Source organism: Sminthopsis crassicaudata, chromosome 2 (genome assembly GCF_048593235.1).
Source record: "Sminthopsis crassicaudata isolate SCR6 chromosome 2, ASM4859323v1, whole genome shotgun sequence".
In the NCBI taxonomy this organism is placed as follows: Eukaryota; Metazoa; Chordata; class Mammalia; order Dasyuromorphia; family Dasyuridae; genus Sminthopsis; species Sminthopsis crassicaudata.
In genome coordinates this window covers 373109622-373129747 of record NC_133618.1, presented here as the reverse complement: position 1 = coordinate 373129747, position 20126 = coordinate 373109622, and the positions used below count along the sequence as shown (strand labels likewise).

General features: G+C 36.5%; 1 long non-coding RNA gene across 1 annotated transcript in view; it reads right to left on the bottom strand.

The window, feature by feature from the left end:
- LOC141553524 (uncharacterized) overlaps positions 1-18132 on the bottom strand; it is a 94519-nt gene extending 76387 nt beyond the window's left edge. The window contains exons 1-2 of the long non-coding RNA XR_012485493.1: positions 18050-18132; positions 5917-5981 (exon numbers count right to left, since the gene is read on the bottom strand). This is a non-coding gene — a long non-coding RNA (uncharacterized LOC141553524). The remainder of the gene's footprint in view (positions 1-5916; positions 5982-18049) is intronic.
- Between the last annotated feature and the right edge of the window lie 1994 nt (positions 18133-20126).

Genomic DNA, 20126 nt, shown 5'->3' with positions numbered 1-20126 from the left:
AGGATCACACAGCTAGTAAGTATCTAAAACTGAATTTGGACTCAGACTCAAGAGTTTGAACTTCCTAATCTGATGCTATATCCACTGTTCCACCTTGCCATAACAATAACAATAATAACACAACTGTGATTATATAGCACTTTAAAGTCTACAAATCACTTTTCCCATGATGTCTCATTTACACCTTGCAAGTACCCTGTGAGCCAAGTATTGTACACATGATCTCCATTTCACAAATGAAGCACCAGACCCTGAAAGCTTAAAAAACTAAACCTTGATCATAAAACTAATTAGTGTCAGGAATGTGACAATAGTCATTGACAGGGATAGGCATCCAAATGGCAGCAATTCTTAAGCTAAGACATGATTTCTCTCTTCCTTCAGGCTCTCACATAATATATCAACTGGGTATTCTCTGCACAGGGGCTTATTGGAGCCTTCTGAATAGCTTCACCTATGAGAAATGATCAAATGATTTCAATTTTCTTAGGAGCTTAGGATTGTGTCCAAGGCCTTCAATCAACCCACACCCTACAATGGGTGCATTACATGCAGAAAAAGAAAAACACTTTCAAAATCTCTTTTTTTCCCCCTTCCAATTTTAGTAACCAGGGGCTTTTATGGACAGATTCTCAGGGAAACCAAATTCTTTTTTTTTCTACAGGATTTGGCACCTTTTACTCCTCTCCCTTGATGAGTCTTCACACCATGGCCTGGCATCTTTTCCCTGCCCAGTGAGAGCCCTGCTAATGCCTTCACTTCCAAAGCACAGATTCCCTCTAATTTGCCCAAATAGAAGTTCTTCACTGGGGACAACTTTCATGCTAAGTGGGTTTGTTCATCTGTTTTGAGTTATTTAAAAACATAAAACTTTTTTTAAAAATCAAAGCTTCATTTTTAATGGGAATCTAGTGTTTTCTTAATAGTCATAACTTAGTAGCAACTACAGGATTTTTTAAAACTAAAATTGAAAAGAGAAAAAAAAATCATCTTTGGACTCTGACACAACATGACAAATTTTAGCCAAAGTAGAATGTCAAAGTTATGAACAACGGAAAAAACAAGGGTAACAAGACACTCAGTCTTCTTGGTGAGTAGTCCCAGCCACGCCCACCATCAGGGTATGTACACACTTCATCTCTCAGGCTAGCCATCACAGGATGGGCAGCCTCAAAGGTCACCATACTGCTAGGCTTTGAGCAAACAGAAGGTAATTGCAATTGGAAATCTCAAAGTGTGAAGGCTGCTTTTCAGGCTTATGTCTATTACATTTTCCTGGTCTGTTTCCCTTAACCCAATGCCAAGGACCAAGCCTTGAAAAAAAATAAAAAACTGCCCATCATGGAGTTTAGTTTGAACTGAGTACGAGAAGGGAAAACACACACAGAATACCTAATTGCTTCCAGCACAAATGACCTGTTATAAACAGCCTGGAACACAAAAATACTCTCATAGAATGTCAGAGCTGGAAGGAACCTTAGAATCACAGAACATAGACTGTTAGATCTGGAAAGGGCCTTAGAATCACAACACACAAAATGTCAATCTGGAAAGAACCTTGGAATCCTAGAACGCACAGTGTCAGAGTTGGAAGGAGACATAGTATCAGAGAACACAGAATGTCAGAACTGGAAGGAACCTCAGAATAAAGACTATGAAATTCTGAAACTGGAAGAAACTTTATAAAGGATCTAGGATGTCATATGACAGATCTGTGCTATAAGAATCCGAGTAATTCCTAAGGGTCCAGAGTATCTTTTCTGATGATATCACAGGAACAAGGATGCCAGAACACAATAAGTTCAGAGAAGAGATTTCGGGAAATAAAGGGACTAAGACAATGGTGGCAATGAGAAATGTAGATTAACTGGCATCAGTGAGTAAAAAGAATAACTTCTCTATGACGAGCTTGGACTTCTAGAGCCAAGCTAGGCCTGCAGTACATGCAGAAAAATGACAGTATGTACAAGGAACAGTGGCCAGGAGCCAGAATAATGGTAGCAGACACTGTAGTGAGAGGAAGGAAGAGAGTACACACCCTGGAGAACAGTTGACATGGTACCAACCTTGGGACTCAAGTAAGCTGGGCAAGTGGCCAGAATTATTAAGACATTATTAATGTTTTGTGGGTTACTTGTGTAATTAAACCAAATAGGGGATAGAGAGAGAGGAAATAAATGTTGTCTTGCTAGCCAGCCTAGGATACTAGTCCTTCTCTGTTCTTTACATGTATTTTGATAAAGTATTATGCCTTACTAGTTTAGTCCTTTTTTTTTAAGAAATAGAGATTGAAGCCCCACCAAAACAGTTTATTCAAATGCAAGTCATAAACTCTTTTTTTTCAAATTTTCAAATTTATTTCATTTGAAGAATGAGCAAAAAGAAAAACAGAAAAGCAATACAAAACAAAATGAAACAAAACATGTCATGTGCCAAGCAGAACATCAAGGAGGATTAAAAATATATAACAAAATACCAATTTAAGAAAGTATATAGATAGATAGATAGATAGGTAGATAGATAGATAGATATGGATATATATGTATATATATATATATATTAATAAAAGAAATTATATTGTGTCCATCTTTTCTTTACTTCCTTGTAAACTGTTCTTTTGTTCTCTGCTATATACCTTATTTACTTTGTTCTTTTCCTCCTCCTTTCATCCCCCCCACTCCAGATTAAGAAAGGATATATTTATATATACACATGTAGATATGTACATACACAGACATACAGACATATCTCTCTTTCATCCCCCCTTTCCCAAAACAGGCTATAGTTAAGAAGAGATATATTTATTTATACATATATAGATATATACATACATACATACATACATACACATACTCACACATACCCCACATATCCTTGCTGATTCTTTCATGAAATTCTGCTCCATAACTTGACTTACTATTACTTAACCTCCCCCCAATCAGAGATCCCTCCCTTGTCTGCTTCCCTTACCCTTTATTTCCCTATCTACCTGTCCCTCTCCTTTTATTTCTTTATAGATTTGAAGGGTGCTATATCATTCTCATGGTATATATGTAGTATTGCCTATTGATCCATTCCCAATGTTAATAGATTTTCAGAACTATGAGCCCTCCTCCCCCTCTAATACCTCTGTGTCTATTCTTCCTCTGCACCTCTTTTGTATAACATGATTGCTATTTTTACTTTTATTCTGCCAACCTTTCTTTTGAGCTTACCTTATTTTGATGTAAGTTTTAAACATAAAGTATACATTTTGTATATTTTGTATACTTATCTTTCTTCTTCTCATAATTACATTTCCCGTGAAACATAAACAATTTGTCCATGTTGAATTCCTTAAAATTGTTCTTTGATATTGTCTCTTATATGTTAAATCTGCTAAGTTTGGGTTTGGTTGATACAAAGTCCTGAAAATCTGCAAGGTCACTGAATGTCCATTTTTCCTCATTCAAAATTATAGATAATTTTGCTGGATATGATATTTTTGGCTGCAAGCATAGTTCTTTTTATTGGCAGTAGATATGATTGCAGGACCTGCAGGCTTTTATTGTAGCTTCTGATAAGTCTTGTACAATTTTAATTGTAGCTCCAATATATTTGAAGGGTTTTTTTCTTGTTTCTTGCAAAATTTTCTCTTTGATTTGGTGGTTTCGAAATTTGCAATAATATTCCTATGTGTTTTCTGCAAAGGATCTCTTTGAGGTTGAAATTGGTGGACTTTTTCTATTTCTACTTTCCCCTCATGTTTTATCACTCCAGAACAATTTTCTCTAGGATTATTTCCTGCATTATTATGTCAAGGCTCTCTTTTGGGTCACAACTTTCTTGCTATCCAATTATTCTTTTATTTTTTTATCTCGATCTGTTCTCCAGAAATGTTATAAGGTGTTTCACTTTCTGTTCTATTTTTTCATTCTTTATAATGTTTTGTTATTTTTTGATCTCTAATAGCTTCACTGGCTTTCCCTTGCCCAATTCTAATCTTCAAAGCATTATTTTCATCTTTGAAACTCTGTACCTTCTCTTCTAATTGGTTAAAATTTTTTTCATAATCTTATTTTTCAAGGATGGTTTTAATTTTCTCTTTAGTTTTTCCTCTTTTTTAATTTTTGAATTCTTTTTTGAGTTCTATAAATTCTCTATGGGCAGGGAGTCATTTCACATTACTCTTTGGGGGAGAAGCCTTTTTATAAAGTCTCCTCTTCTGGAGATGAATCCTGGTCTTCCCTGTTCCCATAATAAATTTCAGCGGTAGGGTTCTTTCTTCTTTGCCAATTCATTTTTTTGAATAAGAGGTATTAATGTAAGTTCTAAAGGGGGTAGAAGGGATGATGCCTCAAGCATCCCTTCAACTCTCTACTCTGACCAGGAACCAGAACCAAGAGCTCTACCCTCCTGCAATGCCCCTGCCCTGCTGCTTCTGCACTCACTAGGTGTGAGCACAACTGGGCCTGGCATTCCCAATCAGTCAAGGTTACTTTGTCTTCTGGGACTCAAACCCAACTCGACAAACAGGCCAAGAGGTGAAAGTCTCTGTGGTTCCTGCTGAGGCTCCAGCCACAACCAGGTAGCCCAGGGATCCTCACTTGACTGTTTCTGTGAAGCTAGCCTGGAGGTGTTTGCACTTCAGACAGGTTAATCCTGGGCTAGGGGTATTACTTCAGATCTCATTGGGTTATATCAGGAGGACTCTTGTTCTGCCCCAAGTCTTCTTGGTTTTTCAACTCTCTATGTTCACCCTGAGACACAAATGTGTTCTATTTGTGGAGGAAATTGGGAGAGCTTGAAATTTGCCAACCTACTTCACCATCTCCCCAGAATCCTCCCCATTAGTTTAATTCTTTCAGAAGAACTGAATACCTTTGAGGAGAACTACAAGTGAACCAAACACAAATGTTACCACAGTTTCTCTTGGTGAGAATAAAATAAATCATGGTTATTGAGAAAATTTCATGATTGAATCCAGTTCATTTGGGTCAAGAGCTAACTTTTGATTCATGGATCAGAGCTAGACAAGAATCCAGCACCTAGTTCTAGTCTCCCTTGGGTTACAAATGTGGAACTGAGGCTGAGAGAAATTAAATATCTTACCCTAGGCTATACAGGTAATAAAAAATAGAGTCAGAATTCTACCTCAGATTTTCTCTGGTGTTCTTTTCCACTTATCAACAATAAAGTCAACATTTCTGTGAATAATTAGTAATCATGATTCCCATTTCTGTAGCTCTTTCAAGTTTACCAAACACTTTCCTCAGAGCTCCATGAAGCATGTAGGTACTTAATGTATGTAATATTCAGGAGGCACTGTGCTTAATTATGGAGATGAAGAGATAGATGTGTACCTGGTAGACATTTCTAGATCCTTCATTTTATAGATAAAGGAACTAGGATCCAGAGGAAAAGATAGATAGAGACACAGAGAGATACTAAGGGGAGGAGAAAAAAGGGAGGGGAAGGAAGAAGGAGAAGGAAAGATAAAGAGAGAAACAGCGAAGCAAAGAGAGAGAAAGAAAAGAGAGAGAATGAGTGTGTGTGTGTGTGTGTGTGTGTGTGTGTGTGTGTGAGAGAGAGAGAGAGAGAGAGAGAGAGAGAGAGAGAGAGAGAGAGAGAGAGAGAGAGAGAGAGAGAGAGAGTGTGTAACTTTTTTTAATCAACAAAGCACATAAAGTAGACAGCTAGGAGATATAGTAGATAGATCGCTGAGTCTAGAGTAAGGAAAACATAAGTTCAAGTCTGACCTCAACCATTGCTATGTGACCCTGGGCAAATTACTGTTTGCCCCAGTTTCTTCATCTGTAAAATGAGTTGAAGGAAAGAGCAAACCATTCCAGTATCTTTGCCAAGAAAAATCCAAATGAGATCATGAAGAAGAGGATATAACTGAAGGAGAATAAAAGGAAGAAGTTTCTTACTTACCTGTCTTGATCCATCTTCCACATCATTTTCTATACTCCCCTGTCATCATAGATTTTCAGAGGTTCCTATTGCATTAAGAAAGGAAACAAGTCATGGTATGAGATGGAGTAAGGGAAAGGAAGAGAAGACTTGGAACAACAAAAAAGTTAAAGAATTCCACCCCCAAATAACTAGTTCTCTAAATATAATAAATGTGTTTAAAATTTACACTTAATGTTTAGGGACTTTTGAGTCAATATCTCCATATGCAAAATTGAATAGATTGCTTAACTGAAGCCATATTTAGTATACAGGGCAGAAAATAGCAAAGTATGGTGATTTACACCAAAATTGAAAATTACCATCTCCCTCAACATTTAATTCTATTTGGGAATATAAGATTAAGGAAATGAGTGTTAGAAACCTAGTCTGAATATTTCTCTTTTTTCCTGGTTAATTTTCAACTTGCACCTGCCATTAAGCCCTATTCTCTTGGAAGAGAGGGAACATTTAGATGTAATTTTAAATTGCCATTTTTCATTCTGACACTTTCACTCAAAGAAAGTTCCACCCATCCATTGTTTCACTCTCTATACTTTCCCTTAATTGGAGTTTTCATGACTGGGTAATTGTTTCAAATCTAAGCAAAATTTGGACAATCATAATTTCCAAGCTGCATGACAGAATGAAAACTGCTCCAGGCTTAGGATCAGAAGAACTCTGTAAGCCTCCCAGTTTCAATTTCAACTCATTTCTCCTCTCTAGGCCTCAGTTTCCTATTCTATAAAATGAAGATGATAATTTTCATATCTTTCCCATATAGGATTGTTGAGGAGAAAACAGTTTTGAGAACCTTAAAGCTCTATAGATATGTGAATTATTTTTTTAAATAGCAATGAAGCATTTTAAAAAAATATATACAGAAAAGAACAGAATAGAGAAAAAATCATAAGAGAAAAAGCTAAGTAGGACAATTTTATTGTTGACATGTTAAATTTAATATACATTTAATTTTTCAAAATTGCCTTGTAACAGGTCAGTTTCATATAAATCCTCTTTTCTATCCTTAGAATATTTAAATGTTTACATTTGTGGATATTTATTAAGTATATAATAAAACATTATTTTTAATAGTGTAGTTAGTGTTGAATATTTGCTGGATGAAAAAACTCAGACATTACAGATGTATTAATAACAAATAATGAATAAATGAATGAATCATTCTGAATTGAAACAAAGTTACCCAATTCAATTCATTAAGTATTATTAACTGGACAATTACTGCAGACAAGACCCATTGGGGAGTCAACATAGGTATTTCACATAATCCCCTGCTCTGGAGAAGTTTACAAGAGAGATAAAGGTAAGTTTGTGCAAGTGGAATAGTTAATAACTATGTGAACCCTGTGACAAAGTTATTCAGGGGTTCCTTTAGGAATCCTTCTACAACAATAAATTATTAAGGGCCAACTCTGATTCATCTGTATGGTAAATAATAACTGATTTCAAACAAAGGAAAGATTATCTTGGACTGAAATAGTTAAAGGAAGGTTTTTTGGAGAAAGTGGTATTTGAGTTGGACAAAGCAAAATGGATACAGACTGGGATAGGCAGAGGAAAAGATGTAAAGCATTCTAGGCAAGAGAGACCATCTGAGCAAATGTTCACAGGCAGAAAAGAGCTCAGCATATTCAGAAAACATGTCCACCTTGAAGTGTCAAAGAAGAGATGATTAGATAGGGAGGGGCTGGATTCTAGTGAGTTAAGAGTTTTTCTCTGGAAGAAGAATTGGATCTAGATGAATGGGAATTAGTAGGAAAGCAATTAGGTGAACACCACAATTCCAAACCAAACTTAATTTCCAGATACTCAATTCTACTTCTACTCAATACTAATTCTGCTCAATAGAAGAAATAAAAAATCATTCTTACCTTGTTTTAAAAAATTTTTTTAAACACCATTATGACACTAAAGAAACTTTTCATTCATAATTAGAGGTTTTTTAAAGAATCTTTTTAAAAAGAGCAGATTACTAAAGTGATAGAATGAACCAACAAATATTTATCATGTGCCTTCTTTATATGCCAGACACTAATCCAGGTGCTGGGATGGGGAGAGGTATAGAGAGAATAAGCATTTATTTAGTGCCTAATATGTACCAAACACTGTACTAAAGACTTCATAAATATTATTTTATTTGATCTTCACAATAACCCTGATGCTATTATCTCCATTTTGCAGATTAAAAAAGTGAGGATAACAGAGGATAACAATATGATTTGCCCATAGCCACATAGCTATAATTTTCTGAAGCCAGATTTGAATTCAGGTCTTCCAGGCTCCAGGTCCAACACGATCCGCCACCAGCAAACAGACAAAATAAATAACCAAAAAAGCAAATATAGTTAATCCTCAACTTTCTAGGTGAAAATGATACAAAAGTAAAAAATACAAATGTTGATACATTGGACCTAAGGGAAGTAGGGGACTAAGTTCCTAGGACCACTAAAAACTGTAATATTTCACTTAGAGTTCACTGAAAATAAGCTTTTCTGCATATAATCCTTTATAATAAAATATTAATTCTGATGATATGCACTTTTCCTAATAAATTAACCATAAAATAACCTATAAAATGCAGTACACAAAATAAAATTGGTAACATGCAAAACATTTTTCTCTCTACTAAATTTCCTAGAATTTTGTGACCTTTTGTGCTAATATTTAAAAAAATTATTTCAAACAATATTCACTTTTCATAACATATGAAATAGACAGTACCATAAATACTATACAGCAAAGAAAAAATTTAAAACCAAGATTTTTTTTAACATGAATTGCGCCATCCACTGTGTCAGATAGTAATGTGAGGACATTGTATTGTATTGTTTACTACTTGCTATCAACCTTTCTACCTTGATCACCCTCTGAAATTCAAAGGAGAGGTTGATGAGACTTCTGTCAGAAGATGCCAAGACTGATGAGGTCTCACCATTACCTCCAATACTCTGTCCTTCACAGCTGGTGAATTCATGAACACTTTTATGATTGCTTTCCTCCTTTTTGTGGATACAGTAAATCCTTAACTCGTTAACACCAAATTTGTGGTCGACAGTGGCTGCAGACATTCTAATATGAAGTTTATCTAACGCCTTTATTTTCTCACTTAGACACATCACTGATTTTGCATACTTGGGCTTAGAGCCTAAAGGACTTATGCTATACTTTGCAGGGATATTATAACATAAAACTTTGGTTTGAAAGGCAGACCATGAAAATATGCAATAAATTCACAGAAATCTCTTTACAATGAGAGGGTGAACAAGACCAGGGAAGGATCTAGTAGTATACTAGCCACTACACAAAGTTATATGCATCATGCCTCTCTTTTTTTTTTTTTTTTTCTTACTGCGCATAGCCACAAATATGCACAGTTGCCAAGTCAAAAGTCAAAATGAGGTCATTAATAAAATTACCCGAATGCTTCAAGTTCTGAAAGTTGTACATGGGAATATTGAGGGTTGACTGTAGATTTTTAAAAAAGCAAAATAATTCCTGTCCTTGGGGAGGAAAAGTATGAATGGGAAAAAAGAAAGGTAAATGCAAAAAATATATACGAAATAATTTCTGGTGGAAGTGTGAGGGTGTAGATAATACTAAAAACTGGAAGGTTAGAAAAGGCTTCCTCTAGCAAGCAACCTTTGAATTAAACTTTGAAAGAAGTCAGGGCTCTGAAAAGGTACAAATGAGGAAGGTACATATTCCAAGGATGCGAGACAACCTGTGCCAACAACAAGGAATAGCAGGTAGGCTCATTTGGCTAACAGAATGTGAAAGAGATAAGCATACAATCAGCCAGAAGGTAGGTTGGAGGTAGAGCTTTAAATACAGAAGAATTCGCATTTGATCCCAGAGACAAAAAGGAGCTTCTTAAACTTCTTTAGAGGAAAACAAAGGTTAGCTCTGTATTTTAGTGCCATCAATTTGACAACTGGGGAAGAGATGGATTGGAGAGAGGAGAATACTATGGTAGTAGGTAAAAAGAATGGATCAGATGAAAAAGACCTTGTGAGCATAGGATCAACATTTCTAAATAATTGATTCAATGTGAGTGATGAAAAGGATGGGAATGACCCCAAGGTTAAGACCTTGGGCCTTCCACAGAAATAAGAAAGTCAGGAATATGAGCGGTTTGGGGAGAAGATAACTGGGTTTAGGGTTTAAAACCTTGGCTACAAGTCATTTAATTGCTTTTCTCATTTTCATCTTGCCTAAATAATCATCATTCTATACTACTTACCTCATAAGGTCATAAGGAAGTACTTTGTTTGTACCTTTAAAAATCCTCTGGGATTGGGAGCTCTTAAAGGCTACAACATGCTACAGCCCTTTAAAAGAGTTATGTGGCTATTACAATCCTTCTTCCAAATGTCTCTCTCTATTTTCAGCAGGGGCATCAAGCTAACTCTCTCTTGTCCTCTTTATCCTTTTTCTCTATCAATTACCAAGTTCTCCCTCTGATGTGGGTTAGGGTCCCTTTAAGATTCCTTTCTGATTCCAAACCTCCCCATGGCTGAAGAAGCTAGGATCTTTGATTCACAAATCCTGGTCAAAAAGCACCCTTTTGAATTCCAATGATATCCGGGCTTTCCCAGCCCCCACCGGATCTGAGCTAACTTGGACTTTCCCAGTCCCCCACTATCTGCTCACATTTCCCCAACTCCCCACAAACAGCTTCTTCCTTATCTAAAAACTCATTGAATTCTATTCAATGCTAACCCTGGCTGAAACCAGCCAGGAGCCTGGGACTCCACCCACCTTCAAGATCATAAAAAGGGAAACCCTGGAGTCCACTCTTTGCAGAGCCCTAAACATGGTGTCCTTATACTGACCATGTAAGGATTTCTGTCCTCCCGGTGATCAGCTCTGGCCCTGGCGTCTTTCTACCTTTACCCTTACTTCCAAACCCCTGCAATAAACCTTTTTTATCAATCTAAGTTTTCAGGCCTGTAAATTCCTTTACAGGGGATTCTGAGTCGTCATTAGACTGCAATTAACTATGTATCCTTGCGCCGAACCAAAAGAGGTTACCCCCTTACTTAATTCTTATCACCTCTAGCTACGTAGTATGAGGGACTAGATTAACATGTAATTGGGAAATAATAAAAGAATAGAATATAAATAATGTTAATATGTCAATATGTCATCACAGAGATACTTATATATCAGTTTATGATTGTTTATTGTTTAATCCTGTTTGATTCTATAACCCTTTTGGGAGTTTTCTTGTCAAAGACACTGGAATGGTCTGCCATTTTCCTTTCCAGTTCACTTTATAAATGAAGAACTGAGGCAAATGGGGTTAAGTTAGGGTTAACCTAGGATCCCACAGCTAGTAAGTATCTGAGATCAGACATGAATTCAGGAAGATGAATTCCTGACTCCACACTTGGCACTCTGTATACTATGACATCACCTAGCTAAATACATACTCTATATATCAGTTGAGTGGCTCCCATTTCTATTTGAACTTACTTCTCTACATTATAGTATGTAGAACGGATCAGATCCTTCTGCCAGTCTCATCAGCTCTGACCATAGGGTAGAGGATAAAGAAAGCAAGAACAAGAAAGCCACAAATGTCCTAGACTACAGTTATCTTCTGAGACTTATTGCCCTCTACTTTTTTTTTTCCTTTTACTGTTTTCTTAAGTCTAACTTCTGATTTCATCACTCAAAGTAAACTGTACTCTCCAAAATTACCACTAATTTTTTTTTTCTTCTGAGGCTGGGGTTAAGTGACTTGCCCAGAGTCACACAGCTAGGCAGTGTTAAGTGTCTGAGACCACATTTGAACTCGGGTCCTCCTGAACAGGGCTGGTGCTCTATCCACTGCGCCACCTAGCTGCCCCCTACCACTTATTTCTTAAGTGTCAAATCTAATGTCCTTTCTTCAAGTTTCATCATTCCTGATCTCTTGATCATTTAACATGGTTGAATACCTTCTCCTGGATATCCATTCCTCTCAGGATTTTTGTGACTTTATTCTCTCATAGTTTTTCTATCAATCTGACTACTCCTCAGTTCCTTTTGCTGGCTCATCATCTGTACTATACCCATAAGGCATGCATTTGTAGTATATAAGATAAAGACTTCTGTCCATTCCTCCCCAGTATGATCGTCTTATTTTCCCCCCCCATTTCCTTCTTCTCTCACGACTTTCAAAGCAAAACAAGCCACCACCATGCCCAGATCATCTTCCTGTTTTATGTAAGTTTCTCTATGATTCTTAAAGATCTAAGACTAAGAAAAGACACTTAGCATGTAAACAATTCATTCTCTTGCAGTCCTTTACAAGTGATCAAATGTGTGTAACTTTCCATGTTTTTCTTGGCTCCTATGTTTCCATTTCAAAGTTTCTATTCAGCTCTGGCCTTTTTGTCAGGAATATTTGAAAGTAATTTATTGCATTAAAATTCTATTTCTTCCATGTATGATTATCCTCTGTTTTGAAGGAATGGTAATTCTTGTTTGTAAGTTTTTAGTTTTTGCCTCTTAGAATATCACATTCTAAATTCTCCTCTTCTTTATTACAGAAGCTGACAAAGCTTAAATGATCCTCATTGTGATTCCTTAGTGCTTGGATGCTTTCTCTACTGTACCCTCATCCTCTGCCCACTAATTGTAATGTTTTTTTTCTTTGACCTAAGAAACTCTGGATTTTAGCTATGACATTCCTGGGAGTTTTCTTTTTTAGAATTTCTTTCAAGAGGTGCTTAGTGGATTGTTTCTAACTTCAATCTGCCCTGATTCACTGTCCTCTGGACAATTTTCATTTATTCTTTTTTAAAATATAGAATTTGTGCTTTTGGTCATGATTATCAAATAATCTGATGATCCTTAAATTATTTCTCCTTAACATGTTTTCCAGGTCAGTTATTTTTTACACTATATAGCTTACACTTTTCTTCTTTTTTAAATCTTTTTACTTTGTTTTAATATTTCCTGCTGTCTTGTTTGGTCTTGCTTTGTTTGGTACATTATAATTTTCAAAGAGTTCAATTCTTGGAATAGTTTATCACTGACTCTTCTATAATATTTATTCTCCTTGCCATTCTTTCTCCCTGTTGCTTCCATTTTAAAACATTTCATTTCTTTTTTCTGATGTAGTCCTAGTACTCACAACATTATTCTCTTTGAAATGCTACTTCAGTCCACCATTGAATTGCTTTTCTGTTCTCAGTTTACTCCTGGGGCTTTGATGAATCTAAGATATTTCTTTATTATATTGATCATTTTCTTCTATTTGTTCATATCTTCGACCCCTTTATGAATTGAAGACTTGTGCTTAAGTCAAAGTCTATTATCATACTCCTGGGAAGCAGAGGCAGAAGTTGTTTGATCCTGGATTCTATGGCTAAAACTAGTCCTCTCCTTTTTCAGGAATTATAGTCTTCCTGGATGCTAGTCTAGCCTAGTCTGCTCTTAGGCATCCTTTTAAACTGAATCTAAAATACACATTTGGATACATATTCTTCTCTCCTCTGATACTGTTACCATTCTGATACAAGCCTCTGTCACCTCTTTTCTAGACTATAACAATAGACTGATGGTTGTTCTTATTACTTTCAGTCTCTCCCCCACTCCAGTCCATCCTCCATTCAGCTGTCAAATTAATCTTCCTAAAATGCAAATCTGACCATATCAGCCCTCCTATTCATTAATCTCTGGTAACTCTCTATTACTTCTAAGATCAAATATAATAAATATCCTTTGTCTTTTAAAGTCCTCTATATACTGGCCTTTTCCTGCCTTTCCAGTTTTCTTATACCTGATACCTCCATTCCCACAATAATGTATGATACAATGATGCTGGCCTCTTGCTGGTCCTCTCACAAAATATTCCATCTCACAACTCTAGATATATCCCTTATAGCTGAAACTTTGTCCCTCTTCATATTTACTTCATATTACAACTTCCTTCAAGTCTTAGCTAAAGTCCCACCTTCTTCAAGAAGCCTTTCTTTATCCACCTCAGTTGTCTTCCTATGTTATTGACTTCCAATTTATTTTTTCTAAATCTTGTTTGTAAATAGTTTTTTTCATGTTGTCTCCCCTATTTTAGACTATAAAGCTTTTGAGAGCAAGTACTGTTCTTTGCCTTTTGTTGTTTCCACAAAGCATGGTGTATGGCACATGGTAGGTACCAAATACAGGATAGTTGACTGACTGACGTTGGCATCATATAAAGGAACATTCTGTGTCCAGCTTTAAAACAGCACAAGTGTCATACTAAGGATGTCAACAAAGAAAAAATAATCATGAATCCAAGATTCAAAGGCATACAGCTAACTCTTGCTCTCCCTAGCCTGTTAAGGGCATAAAGAAGTAGCTTCTGAGTTAGTGTTAGTTGTTTAGGAGGTTGAATTTGATCTGGCTGTAGTAAAGGAAGGCACATAGTATTACTGGCCCAATCACATTCATACTAAACTCATTCCCATGTCCAGCAAATCTATTTGTGCTCCTGCCAGCATGATTTTCTCTCTCCCACCTGCATTCTCATTTCCCATGGGCAGAGTGCCAGGGTCTCAGAATTGTACTATTGCTCTCCAATTATTGCTGCCACAGTATGAGGACGCTTGGGATAAGAGATGTATAGTTTCAGGACAGGAAACACCTGTAGGAACAAGCTAGTCTTTGTCAGTCTCCAAAATTCCACAATTCAAAACTTATTCATAGCCTACTGGGACTCTATATCCTCCACTCTTATGTTTATGCCTAGAATTACTACCAGAGTTCCATATCACAAAGTCACACACTTTGCTAATTCACTGACTCATGGAAACCAACCCACACACCATCTTCCACATATCCCACTGCAAACATCCAGGAGCCAGATTTCCTACCACCATTCCAAACACCATCACCAGTATCAAAGCAACATTTTTGACACTGCCTAAATAACCTGAGTATTTGTGGATATAACTAACAGCTGTGGGCAGCTGCATGCCTGTACCACCTTCTTAGCATAGCTATTTACATTTCAACTTGGGTGTCCCCAGAGTCCAAAAGACTGGAGAGCTAGTGTTTGAGATGGGGATCCTGGAAGAAGGTACAGGAGAATGAAAATTTCTGAAAAAGTAAGTATTTGGACAAATGTAAAACTGCTGTGTTCTAGAAATGCCTTTAGTTCTATTCCAGTATGGACTGTTAGGAATGTGCATCACAGTGTCCAGACATAGACACACAAATACATAAATACACAGATATAGACTTATACATGCACACGTGTGCATGACAACACAAAGAAAAGCAGTGATAAGACACTGGTAATAAGGTTTTGACATGCTGTTTATCTGATCTGTTTTGAGAATTTTTAAGGCATTCTCTGGGCTTTTTTTTTAAGAAAGTACTTAAAGAGCAGTGTGATGCAGGATATACATAACTAATATTTTTTTGAAAGTAACCCTAGCAACACATAAAGGCAACTGGAAAAGAGGAACATTTAAAGAAGCCATAGTAGAATGGCCACCATTAGGTGTCAAAAGGACATATCAAATACTCAGGACAAAGGCCCTGGTTCCATGTTTTGCTTTTGGAGGATCTGAAACCCTTGATCTATAGGTTCCAGCACTATTCTCTTCTCTTTTCATCTAAAACAATGTATTGAGCCCCGACTAACCTCCAAGACATGAGATTGAGATGCTTTCTCATACCTCCTTCCCAAGAAAAAACAACCCAAATTCAAAGTGATCAATAAGAAAAGGTTAATAATCTCCAACATGAATTTTAGAAGTTAAAAAAAAGAGCACATCATCATCCAGTTCTGTGTCTAAAAGTGGGTATGGGAAGCAGTCATATCTGAAAAGAAAGAGAGAATCTTACATAGATCTCAAAGAGAGGAGTAAGGTTGAATGAGGTACTCAGTCAGTGTACTTAAAAGTATCAAAAGGAACACCAGAAAAAAAGGGTGAAACAGTACTAAATCCAAAAGCACTTTCAAGGGCTTCCAATAATTTTGCCCTCAGTCCAAATAGAAATTCCTCATGCCAATGGAGTAGATGTGCCTCTCTACCTCTCCAAGAAGAAGTAGGAGAAGATGTACTTTGGAGAGGGCATAAGACCAAAAATTGATATGCCATGAAAGGAGGACAAGCTGAGCATCCTTTCTGAGTGGGCAGGCAAGGGATTAGGGACAGGATGGGATGGGGGGTGGGAGGGGGGGAATTGAACAGCTACATCAATTCCCCAATGCCTTTATAAAGGACCAGAAAGTATTTAAAGTTGTTGATCATTTTGGAAATTGGAAACTAGGTTGGATACAGTGAAAGGAAGGTTGTGCAAAGAGATTATTTGTTGTGATCAAGAATGTGTGAAGGCAACGACTAACAATGCAACTAAAAAAAAACAGTAAAAGAAAACTACCATATTATGCAATTATAATGAAAAAATTTAGCCCTAGAGGGGAAAAAAAGGAAGTTCACCTCTTTTTTGTTTTGTTGGAGAGGTGAGACAAAAGTGTGGAATGTTGCAAATGCTGTCAAATGGAATTGATAGATTAGTTGCTTGTGGTTTGGGTTTGTTTTGGAGTTTGTTTTGGCTTTTTGTTTGTTTTTTGCCTAACTAATTTATTTTTCCTTTGTTACAATGGGTTATACTGGAAAGGGAAATATCTAGAAAAGATTTTGATGTCAAAATAAAAGGTATCAATAAAACTTTTTAAAATGAGTAATTTAAATGTTAAATATTAGGACCTAGGAAAGTGAATAAAGAATTGAGCGGTTTTATGGCAAAGGTTCTTTGAGGGATGGAGCTGAACAAGAAGGATACTATTTGGGTGTTTCTTGGGAAGTATTTGCAGTCAAAATAAAGTGTCAGAGAGGCAGCATAGTATAAAGGGGGGAGGGGAAAGCGACATTGGACTTGAAGGAAAGAGAGACTTAGTTCAATCTTATTATTGACCCTACTGACATCATGGACAAGTGTTTTAGTCTTTCTAATCTAATCTAATTTAAAACAGGGATAATATCTATACTAATTACCTCATAAAGTCATTTTGAAGATTAAATAAGATAATATTGAAAGAGTCTGGAAATCTTAAAACACTATTGAAATGCCAATTGTTATTACTATTCTACTATAAAAGGGAATGTTGCTCTACTCCCTAGCAGTAGCTAGATGCAAATAGGGCAGGTCAAGTGATACCTTGGACTAGATTGATGAAGCTGTACTTGATGGAGAGAGCAGTTTTTCAAGTAAAAGATAGGAAAAGAAAATAGTAGACTCCAATTCTAAACAATGTAAAACAATGTAAAATTTCCTGATGTGATATGAGTCATCACTTCTGATAAAAATGACACAGAGATAAGCACCGCTTAGTGCCCAAAATTAATCAGTAAAAAGAGAATGCAGAGTATTAGAGCACTCCAGGACTCCAGTTGTGGGTACCAGCCTTAAGACATTTTGTCAACCATTGTTTAAGCAGGCTTAGCTTTCCACTAACTATTGACAATGTCCAATCCATGAACATGGAAGAAAAAGATTCAATGAGACTTTTCTGGAAGCAGGGATTTCTATCAGAACTAGGTGTTTTGTGTGTGTGTGTTTTTTTTTTTTTTCAACTAAGACTCAATAAGGGAAATGATCTCTAGTTCTGGGAATTGGGTAGAATATGTGGTCTATATTACATGTGACTAACGCTTTTACTAGTACTAATCTATAATTAAATTCTGAGTTTAAATTCTGACCTTGAGTGAAGGTCACACAAACTACACAAAGAAGGAATGTAGTCAAATAAGTACAGCTAGACAATTCTAGGTAGACTAGCTAAGAAGCAAGCGTTGATGTCATTTTCAACCCTGTGTCAGTACCCCTGTCCATGGTCCTATCTACATGGTCTATCTACACTGTAACACTCTCTGGTTACATATATACTTTGTTACATATATATTTAAACAAGCAAAGAGTGAATAATGAGGACAGGGAGGATTCAGTTAGCATGTATATTTGAGGAGTGGAGAAAAAAGGGATAGAAAGAGAGAGACACAGAAACAGAGAAAGAGAGAGAAAGATGCAGAGAGAACCATAGACATAGAGACAGACAGAGAGATTAAGGAATGAAACTTTACAATCAGATTTCATCTCACCCAATTACCTGTGAATGGGACTGGTTGGATGAAGGATTTCTCAGTATTGAGTCACATGATCCCTGTTCCCAGAACTGGGACCCTGGGGGAGGGGGGAGCCCCTGATCTCTGGGGGGATGAACTTTGAACCCTGGGATACAGGAAGTCAGTGAAGTTGCAGGAAGTGACATGACCTGTAGAGGTAGCCAACATTGGTGACCATTGATCAAGGATGGTTACGTCCTTTTAGTCTATCCAATGAGAAGGCTTGGTTGGGTCTTTTGCTTTTAAGACCTGGACAAGGTGGAAACTGGCCAGACTCCAGGGGCACATGGCAGGAGTTGGGAATCTCCCAGGTGTGTGTCTGGGCCTCTCCGTGCAGGAATTAAAGAGATGCTTTCTCTTTGTACCTAAAGATGTTTCTGATTAATTAATTTGGAAAAGGGGGTCTAGCACCCTTCCCACCACCTGAATAGGATATTTTTTTTATCTCTCCTAGTCTGTTTTGTGAAACAAATAACCAGAGAACCTAAAGTAGCCTAGGACATAGAACATGTGAGGCTCTAATAATTATGTGATTGAGTGACAAAAGAATCCATCTACATATAGATACTGAGAGAAAATAGGCACATTACACAAGCTTCTATCTCTTCCAAGGAGTCAGCAGTCAGAAACCAAACAATGAATACAGGGGAGAATATAGAGAAACACCAGATCACAGCAGCTGAGCCATAGTCCTGGTTCTTGGACATCTACCTAACAATTAATTTACATATTCTTCACAGCACATATCACCAAAGATCAGCCAATTCAACATATGTACACCAGTACCATTTTCACAACTGATACCTACCAAATACTCCTTTTTAAGCCATATATAAATGGAACTAACCCTGTGTTCCCCAGCCTCAAAACCACTTGCTACAGCAAGTAAATTGTTTTGAAATCTTCCTGGATAGTACAAGAACTCTCCTCTAGATCCCTGAGGTACAATCTACTCTTAACTTCTGGTGTCTTGTCTGATTCCTCTCCAAAACAGGGACAGAGGAGAATCCAGAATCCTTAGATGTTTTCTCCTACATTTTCTTGACTTAAACATCAAACAAGCACATATATAATAGAAAAGAAAAATAATAATAATAATATCTAAAATTTATGTCATGCTTTAAGATTTGCATAATACTTAATATATGTTAACTTATTTGATCCTCAAAACAACATAGGTAGATAGGTACTATTATTATCCTCATTTTATAGATGAGGAAACAGAGGCAAACAGGGAGCGAAGGATTCACTCAGGGTCACATAACTAGTAAGTATCTGAGATGAGATTTGAACTCAGGTCTTGCTTACTCCAGACCTGGCACCATATCTGCCATGCCACCTAGCTACCTTAAAAAGAGAATTGAACATGAAACTAAAAATATGTTAGGTAAAGACAGCTTTTCTTTTAAAACATATTGTGTATTTATATTATAGTATATTGACATATGCTACATAAAAAATTTAATAAATTAGAAATGCAACTTTCAAAGCTACCATGCTTTTCTCTGATTTTTTCTGGCTTTTCTTCTGTTCTTTTCTTTACATTTTATAAAATGTACTTTAATGATCTTTTTATTTCTTTGCTTTTCCTTTTTTCCCCCTGGCCTTATCTCTTAGTCTTCTCACTGCTACTTACTGCCATTTGGAGAAAAAAATAAATAGAAACAAAACATTGTAACAAAAATGCATAGGAAAAAAATAAAAATTCCCGTATTGGCCATGTCTGAAAATGTCTGCCTTATTCTGAGTTTTGAGTCCATTACTTCTCTCCCTGAAGATAGGTAGCTTGCTTTATTATCTGTCCTCTATAGTCACAGTTGGTTATCATATTGAACAAAGTTCTTAAGTCTAAACACTGTGAGTGGGAGGGTTTTAATTTTGAAAGATTGTTGTTAATGTGACAATTTTTCTCCTTATTCTGATCCCTTTACTCTGCAACAGTTCCCATAACTTTTTCCAAGTTTCTCAAAAAATAATAATATTCCATTGCTTTTATATATCATAATTTGTTCAGCTGTTCCCTAATTGATGGGCACCACCTTCATATCCAATTCTTTGCTA